Below are 8,737 nucleotides of genomic sequence, written 5' to 3'. Positions count from 1 at the left end.
TTATTGTTGCGGATGTTGATGTGAGACTCTGAGCAATGGGTTCATCTCGATTCCTATAAGCTTAACTTAGTTTTTGGACCAAAGTAATGTCGAGCAAAGTCGAGTATATATCGTTAGTGTTCATGGTAGGAAGTTCCAATACATATATTGTTGCAATTGATGGGCTTGAAAACTAAAACGGACTGAAAAACTATTTGGGCTTTCCAAATAGAAACACTGGCCCGAAACAAAAGCAATATCACTGGTTGATTTGAGCGGAAACAAAAAACTATGTGCTAAAAGCACAATCCTCGTGAAGAATAATCTTCATCCTACACGTTAATGGCCCTGATCTACTTTAAGCACTCAGAGAAATTAAAGAACTTTAGTAACTAATCCTAATTTTCTTTCTTGCAGACGAAACCGATAGAAAAAGAAAAGCAGAGGGAAAATGTTGCCGAAATTTCTTCTAAACGATGAAGAGCTGAAGTCTGCGATCAAGAAAGTAAAGAAGATGAAGGGAAGAGGAAGGAACACCAATAATTTACATGGTTCGGTCAAAGGAAGCCTACATCCACGGTAGAAGCTGATAATTGCTTATCAGGGAGCTACAAAGTGTATTATAAGATGAGTTTCTGTTTTCTGTAGCTATCTATCTCTCAATCTATTTTTTCTCTCTTGAATGTACAAGTAGATTACAAATGTATTTATAGACAGCTTGTGTAACTAATTTTGTTTTTTACTGCTTGTAATAACATATATGTTGGCCTTTTTTCTTTCTTTCTTTCTTTAACTTTTGAATGGGATTTTAATGATTTGAACAAGAACATCACCGATTGTGACATGCATGTATAATGTTTAGTGAAAATTATAAATGTGTCATTGGTATATTTTTGTTGAACCGTTATACATTTATTATGATTGGTGTTAATATGTTGTAAATGGTATTGTAAATGGTATATACTGTTGTATGAACAAATTTTTTTAAGATGTTTTCTTTAAACTTATGTTTTCCTTAAACTTATGTTTCCAGATTTGATAGTTTGTTTTCAAAATGTAACTTCTATCCTCAAAGAATGGATATTGAACTCATCCAATTTCGATTTCAACATAAAAATCACCCATTTGTATTCATTTGATCTGATAGATTACGTATAGGTTGCATATATGCTGCTTTATAGTATATAAAGGTGGCTACATGACTAATTTAAAGTCTATAATTTTAATCAGTGTCAGTTGATTTTTTAACTGAAAATGTTGGCCTGATGTTAAATTGCAGGCCCAAAACTAAGCTGATGAAGTCTGGTCCACGAAAGATGAGGGTAGGTGAAATGAAAGATTGAGGAAAGACCACGATTTTGAGCTGAATTGAAAACCACTTTCTCTTTTCTAATGTGAAGGAGTGAAGATCATATGGGAAATTAATTTTGGTAAAAGGTAATTTCTCTCTCTTTTTACACGAATTCTGAAACTCTCTCAACTCTCTCTAACCATTCGTTCTTTTGACAAGATTTTTGCAGGTGAAAATCAAAGATTATGAAGCATGCAGTTCACAAATGAGAATAAGAAGATGAAGATGAACACAGTGATGTATGTGATGCTGCTTGAAATTCCTACATCCATGGGGAAGGAGTGGTTTCGATTAACAAGAGCTACAAGACAATAAGAACTTCTCTTTGTACATATTTCTTTTAAATTTTTAAGTGTCTGTAGTAAATGCAAACATCTATGTATTTATAGACTATGGACTGTTACACGAATTTTTGTAATATGTTAAAGAAAATAGGACCGTTGAGATCAAAATCTTCATAAAGCTCCACCTTGATCTCAATGCATGTAGCTCTCTTCCTTCCAAATCTGATATTGTCTAACCTTTTTCAGGTAACTGGAAGCCAATCAGCTCGAGACACTTAGATAGCTTGAGCTTTGTAACATGCTTTTGTAAGCATGTCAACAACATTTTCAGAGGTATGAACTTTCAACACTTCTATTTCTTCTTGCTCTATCTCTTATAAAATGGTATTTAATGTCTATATGTTTTTTCCTAGAGTGATATTGTGGGTTTTTGGAAAGATGGATGTGGTTGTCATAATAGATTTTAACTACTGGTTGTGATATACCAAAGTCTGCCATCAAGCTCTTTAATCACAATGCCTCTAGCTTCTGCCAATGCCATATATTCTGCCTCTGTAGTTGATAGAACTGTGATTGATTATAAATTTTCCTTCCAACTTAGAAATTAGGACCATATAGGAATAGGTAGCCTGATAAAAATCTTCTTTTGTCTAAATCCCCTGCAAAGTCAGAGTCAACATAACCTTACAACTCTAGTTCTGATTCTTGTGTGTTCTGATAAGTCAGCACTGCATTTTTAAACCAAATGAGATACCTAAGTATCCATTTAATAGCCTCCTAATGCCTTTTGCCACTTACTAAACTAGCACAGTAGGTTAGATCAGGCCTTGTAAAGATCATCAAATACATTAAATTGCCCACTACTTGACCGTAAGGAACTGATTGTATATGAGTTAAATGTTCTATGTCTGTTTCTATAGGAGAATTAACTGAAGATAATTTCAAATGATGTGCAATAGGAATAGATATTAGTTTAACATGAGATAGGTTGAATCTTCTGATTATTTTATCACAGTAGTTAGCCTGACTGAAACTCTGTTTCTTTTAATTTCAATCCCTAGGATCTTCTTAGACTGACCCATATCCTTCATGTCAAATTCTCTCTTTAGGAGATTCTTGACATGAGTTAGTTCACCTTTAGAACTCCGTGTTAGCAACATATCATCCACATAGAGAAGTAGATATACCTTCTTATAGATGGTTGAATTCACATAGGTATCTTCTAAAAATCAATGCTCTTTATGTAGTTATTAAACCTTCTATACCAGCATCTAGGGGGCTATTTAAGTCCATAGATAGACTTTTTTAGAACACAGTATAGGTCCTTTTTCGCCTTTTCCTCAAAACCCTTAGGCTGCACCACGTAAGTTGTCTCATCTAGATGTCCATGTAAGAAGGTAGTCTTCACATCTAGTTGATCTAGTTTTGATAGAGGTACGTTTTGCAACTGTGGAGAAGATCTTAGAGTAATCATTGCCTTCTTTCGGTGTAAACCCCTTAACCACTAGCCTTGTCTTATACCTAGGCTTTTGTTCTGTAGTAGTTCTCTCCTTTTGTTTAAAGATCCATTTGGATGCTATTGGTTTGCATCCCTTAGGAAGAGGAGCTAGGGTCTAAGTGTTATTCAAATTTAGTGATTGCATTTCCTCACACATAGCTTCAATCCAGTTCCTTGCATTAAGGTAGCTCACTACCTCTTCAAAGGTATCTGGTTCTTGGTCATTTGAAGCCGTTGTAACATTCAAAACTAGATTCATATAATTTGTTTCAGTATGCGTAGCTGGAAGAACAATCACCCTTCTCTGTCTGTCCCTAGCTAATGAGTATTGACTCAAATTAGGTTGAGCTTCAACACTTTCAACTTGCTCACCTGTTGTTTCTTCTTCTTCTTCTGGATCACTTAGAGGATTTATAGTTGTGGATGTATCTTTGGGATTGTCCACCTCAATTCTATTGGTAGGACTCTTAAGGATTTCAACAGTAACATTCTCCCTTTGCATAAACATTTTTTTTTCTCTAAATGTGACATCTCTACTGATAATAAATCTCTTCTCAATTGGATTCTACATCTTGAAATCCTTCACACCATCTGTAAACCCCACAAACGTACACTTTATAGCCCTAGACTTAATTTTTCCCTGGTTTTGATATATGTATCCAATACATCCAAATACCCTTAGATTTTCTAGGTTATGTGGATGCTTGAACCATTTTTCTTTAGGTGCTAGGTAGTCTAGGGATGTATGTAGGCATCTGTTTAGGATATAAATTGTATAGGCAGTATCTTCAGCCCAATATTTCTCACTAAGTATATCATCAGACGGTAAGCATCTTACCTTTTCCATGATGGTTCTGTTTAGCCTCTCTGCCATCCTATTTTGTTGAGGTGTAAATCTAACGGTCTTGTGCCTTGTGATTTCCATCTCTTTACAAAACTTATTGAACTCATCACGACAAAATTCCAAATCATTGTTTTTAATTTCCTTTGAGGTTTGCTTCTCAATCATGAGTTTCTATTCTTTAAATTTATAAAGAATTTGATCTTTAGATTTAAGAAAGAAAACCTAACTTTTCCTTGAGAAGTCATCAATAAAGGAAAGTAAATACCTAGAGCCACTTAGGCTTGGTGTTGGGGCTAGTCCCCAAAAATCTAAGTGAATGTGGTCAATGATGGCTTTGGTTGAATGTTGTGCCTCAGTAAAGTTGTATCTGATAGCTTTTCCCAATACACAATGTTCACAAAAAATGAGTTGGTCTGTAATTCCCTTAGGTAGAATACCCTATTTGGACAGAATTTCCAGCCCCTTAGCACTGATATGAGACAATCTCTTATGCCAAGTGTCAGCCTTTTTCAATTCATTAGTGGTCACTGCCTAGGCCCCTGTCATCATTTCAACTCCTCTGACCATAAATAGGTCATTGACCTTTTCTCCAACCAGAACCACCTTAGAATCTTTAAGAACTTCAACAGTCCTCCCTTTCCTTGTATTCACACCCCACTGCATCTAGCATTCCCAAAGAGATTAAATTTCTCTTGAGAAGTGGTACATGTATTATATTTCTAAGGAGTTTCACAGTCCCATCTTTAAATTTTAAAGACACTGAACCAATCTCTTAAATTTTACAAGCTTGATTGTTGCCCATGTAGACCATTTCTCCATCAATTTCTTTGTAGGTATTAAACCAAGGTCTCATAGGGATCATATGAGCGAGAGGGGAGGGATGAGTGAGAGCGAGAGGGGAGGAATGCAGAGAGCGAAAGGGGAGGATGAGCGAGAGCGAGAGGGAAGGATGAGCGAGAGCGAGAGGGGAGGATGAGCGAGAGCGGGAGCGAAAGGGAGGAATGAGCGAGAGCGAGAGGGGCCTTTTGTTGCAGATTGCAGAGAGCGAGAAGGGATTGGGGAAGGGATAAAAATATATATATAAATTTGGGGTCGGGGATTAATCGGGGTCGGGGTCGGGGTCGGGGATACTGTCCTCATCCCCGCCCCGTCCTCGGATGAGGCCCCGAATAAATTCCCCAATTTGACCCCATCCCCGGCCCGAACGGGGCGGGTCCCCGCAGGGACCCACCTCATCGGGTTTTTTTTGCCAACCCTAGTTTACATGATTGGTTTTGTCTTGCGTTGAGGCTAGTGCATCGGAGTAAATATAGAAGCCTTCTACAATAGAGGCTTCAGGCTATTTTCCTTTGACCTCTCTCTCTTTTTCCTGATTCTTTCTCTTTAAAATAAAATAACCTTTGATCAGGTAGCATTTCTTTTTGTAGTATTTGCACTTGATTTTCTATTTAGGCTTATTCTCATCTGTATGTTACTATTTTCCTCCCTTTGAGTGATTTGGCTTGAAATTTCCTTTCATAAATAACCCTTTACCACTAGGTTGTTCCTTCTTCACTGATTGTAATTCAAGTTCTCTTGTTCTTAAGGTTGTGATGATTGCAACAGTGGTTATAGTATCAATTCCGTATTTTAAAGCATTTTTAATTTCTCTGTAGGAGTCTGATTGAGAGTTTAGAAGCACATAGACCTCATTTTCATCACCAATTTTCTCCTCAAGGTTCGTAAACTCAACAATAATTTTCTTAAGTTCATCAAGGTTGTCAGAAAGTGATCTTGATGAGTCCATTTTGAAAGTAAAGAACTCTCCCTTAGGTACATCTTATTTGGAAGATTCTTAGTTGCATACAAACCTTCCAACTTAGTCCAAATCCTGTAGGTTGTCTCTTGATCAAGGACTTGCCTCAAGACATTGTCACTTAGATTTAGAACCAAGGTACCATAGGGTACCAGCTCCCAATCTTCCTTCTCTTGAGCTGTGACTGTGTTTGGTAGGGTAGATGGATCAAGATGGGCCTTGTGAGCCTTCTGTTGGCCAAGAATGGCTCTGATTTTGGCTTTCTACAGGCCAAAATCACTCTTTCCATCGAACTTCTTTACTTTAAATCTTTCTACTGCTATGACTTCACTGAATCTTGATGCTTGATTCTCCAAGAACAAAAAACTAGTTTTTATGTTTTGATACCAATTTTGTTGGGATGATGTTAAATTGCAGGCCTAAAACTAAGCTGATGAAATCTAATCCATGAAAGATGAGGGTAGGTAAAATGAAAGGTTGAGAAAATGCCACGAATTTGAGCTGAATGTAAAACACGTGGTGAAAACCACTTTCTCTTTTTTTATGTGAAGGAGTGAAAATCATATGGGAAATTAATTTTGGTAAAAGGTAATTTCTCTCTCTCTACACGAATTTTGAAACTCTCTCAACTCCCTCTAACCATTCATTCTTTTGACAAGATTTTTGTACGTGAAAATCAAAGATTATGAAGCATGCAGTTCACAAATGAGAATAAGAAGAAGATGAACACAGTGATGTACGTGGTTCGGCTTGAAATGCCTACATTCATGGAAAGGAGTGGTTTCGATTAACAAGAGCTACAAGAAGATGAGAACTTCTCTTTGTACATATTTCTTTTAAATTTTTAAGTGCCTGTAGTAAATGCAAACAACTATGTATTTATAGACTATAGACTGTTACATGAATTTTTGTAATATGTTACAGAAAATAGGACTGTTGAGATCAAAATCTTCAGAGAAAATTTGGAGAAAACTCTTACGTTTAGTGTATTCATATAGTATGCTAATGATGGTATATATAGTACAGTTCAATATAGTATGTTTAATGAATATTTGCATGATTAATCAGTACAGTTCAATATATACTACATTATATTTTATACGTTGTTTATATGGCTCACATATTGACGATAGTTCTGCATTGTCTATATTGTTTTGTTGCTAATATTAATAATGGATCATGTCTACTGGAAACATGTAGCACATAACTAATCTGCATATGTTATATGTTGTATGAATGTTTCAGAAATAAACTAAGATATGATTCGTCTAAAGCTTTCTGTACAATGTAGTGATAGGCGAAGGAGCAAATGACTTGTTAATTCTTCAAGTAGACAAATTCCATCCAATGAGAGGGTACCTATAATAGTAGATGATATATAGGTACCTTTGTAGTTTGCCAATAATCAAAATTAGAATTACTTTGTCATTCAGGTACATATTTAAATGCTTTCATCCCTTGTATATTAAATAGTATATTGTATATTTGTAGGATGAACCAATAGGTATCCAACAAGAACATAAACTAGAACGATGGGTCCCTACTGTAGATCAATTAAATAGAAGTCTGTTTGGGAACATTGGAGAAGAATTTGTTCCTATTAAAGTCGTAATTGCCTGAAGATGTGGAAGAAAATGAACAGCAGGTTATTCATATACGATATATATTTAAATATATTTCAAATATATGCAGCCGGCACCATTACTAATAATTTTTGTTGTGTATGAATTTATAGGTGTCTGTACATGTATATTTTGGTGTGCATGCATTAAGGTGTCACTATAACAAATATGACTTTCTATAGCATCTAAGTATAACATTGAGGTCATTCATTAAGGCCCATTGGGCTGAAAAGTTTAAAAAAAAAAAAAAAAAAAAAAAAAGTGACGCTAAAATGGAAAATTTTCCTTGTCTAGCAAGGGTTTCACTTGAAATTTTGAGTTTCTCCTATTTATTTGTCATATGGTGACCTTGATGATCTTGGCAAGGGTCATGTCTCTAAATATTTGTTTGTTTGTTGGTCCTTTGAACTTTTCTTGATAGTATTTGGTCTATATCTGCTCTATCCAAAACCAAAAGAAGATTATTATCAATTACGAATGTTGTACCATTTGAGGGTAGTCTCCTTTTATTTATTTCAGATGTGCAGGGCTTGTGCTTATAGAACTTATAATCGTACTTCGTTTGGTTCTTTTATGTATACAAGTGCACGTACGTCCTCCAATTGCTCCTTCATTCCAACCAAAGTTTTGCCAGAAACTTTAAACTTAAAATGAGTACTTGACTGAGATATTTGTTTCCCCATGTTGACATTAATATTATCTACTCCTTCAAGGCTACATCCTTAAATTAAAGTGTGTCAATGTTAGTTCTAATTATTGGAATATGTAGAAGTTAAGGAAAAAAGTAATCTATGTGTATCTATCCATAATGTGATTCACCTATTCTCTTCTTTTTCAACATCAGAAACATTTTCCACTTCTATGACAATCAGAGGATTTGAAGGCGAAAATGCTGATTTGCTTGAACCTGAAAATAAAATGGAACAAAAATTGAAAATATGATCGTTTTTTCTTTCCGATCTTATACTTTTAAGTTTCAAGACAAAGTTTACTGACCAAAATAATAATAATAAAGTAAAGATACCATTTTGGTTCTTATACTTTGGAATTTGTTCAATTCGTCTCTCTAGTATCCTATTTTGATTAGTATTGTGCATTTAATAAATTCTAATTTCATCTCTATTGCTAGTTAATTATTGATTTTTCAAAACAAAAAATTATCTATTAACATTTACACTATAGTTATTATCAGTATTTAATAAATTTCGGTAAAAATTAATTTCAAAGAACTAAATTTAAGATTTATTGAAAAATTAAACAGACTCTAACGTGTCAGGACCAAAATAAAATTTTAATTTTTAACCAAATAAAAAGAACATTATATATTTACCTTGAACATTTTGTGAGATATGGTGTTGGATCTG

General features: G+C 34.8%; 1 long non-coding RNA gene across 7 annotated transcripts; it reads left to right on the top strand.

Annotated features, from left to right (window-relative positions):
- The first annotated feature begins 303 nt into the window (after positions 1-303).
- On the top strand, positions 304-7,257 carry LOC120082444 (uncharacterized). 7 transcript variants are annotated; one of them, XR_005483178.2, is made up of 6 exons: positions 310-1,416; positions 1,490-1,657; positions 1,861-1,947; positions 5,612-5,673; positions 6,169-6,339; positions 6,411-6,740. It is a non-coding gene; the product is annotated as an uncharacterized LOC120082444 (long non-coding RNA). The 7 variants fall into 7 exon arrangements; XR_016526231.1 differs by lacking the exon at positions 5,612-5,673 and adding an exon at positions 7,243-7,257 and having other exon boundaries at positions 304-1,416; positions 1,490-1,947; positions 6,411-7,133; XR_005483177.2 differs by having other exon boundaries at positions 311-1,416; positions 1,490-1,947.
- Positions 7,258-8,737: the final 1,480 nt, after the last annotated feature.

The sequence above is a fragment of the Benincasa hispida genome, unplaced genomic scaffold, assembly GCF_027475165.1.
Source record: "Benincasa hispida cultivar pf3 unplaced genomic scaffold, pf3_genome.v1.1 HicScf1509, whole genome shotgun sequence".
In the NCBI taxonomy this organism is placed as follows: domain Eukaryota; kingdom Viridiplantae; phylum Streptophyta; class Magnoliopsida; order Cucurbitales; family Cucurbitaceae; genus Benincasa; species Benincasa hispida.
Note: the sequence above shows the minus strand (reverse complement) of the source record. Positions and strands in the feature narration are given on the sequence as shown.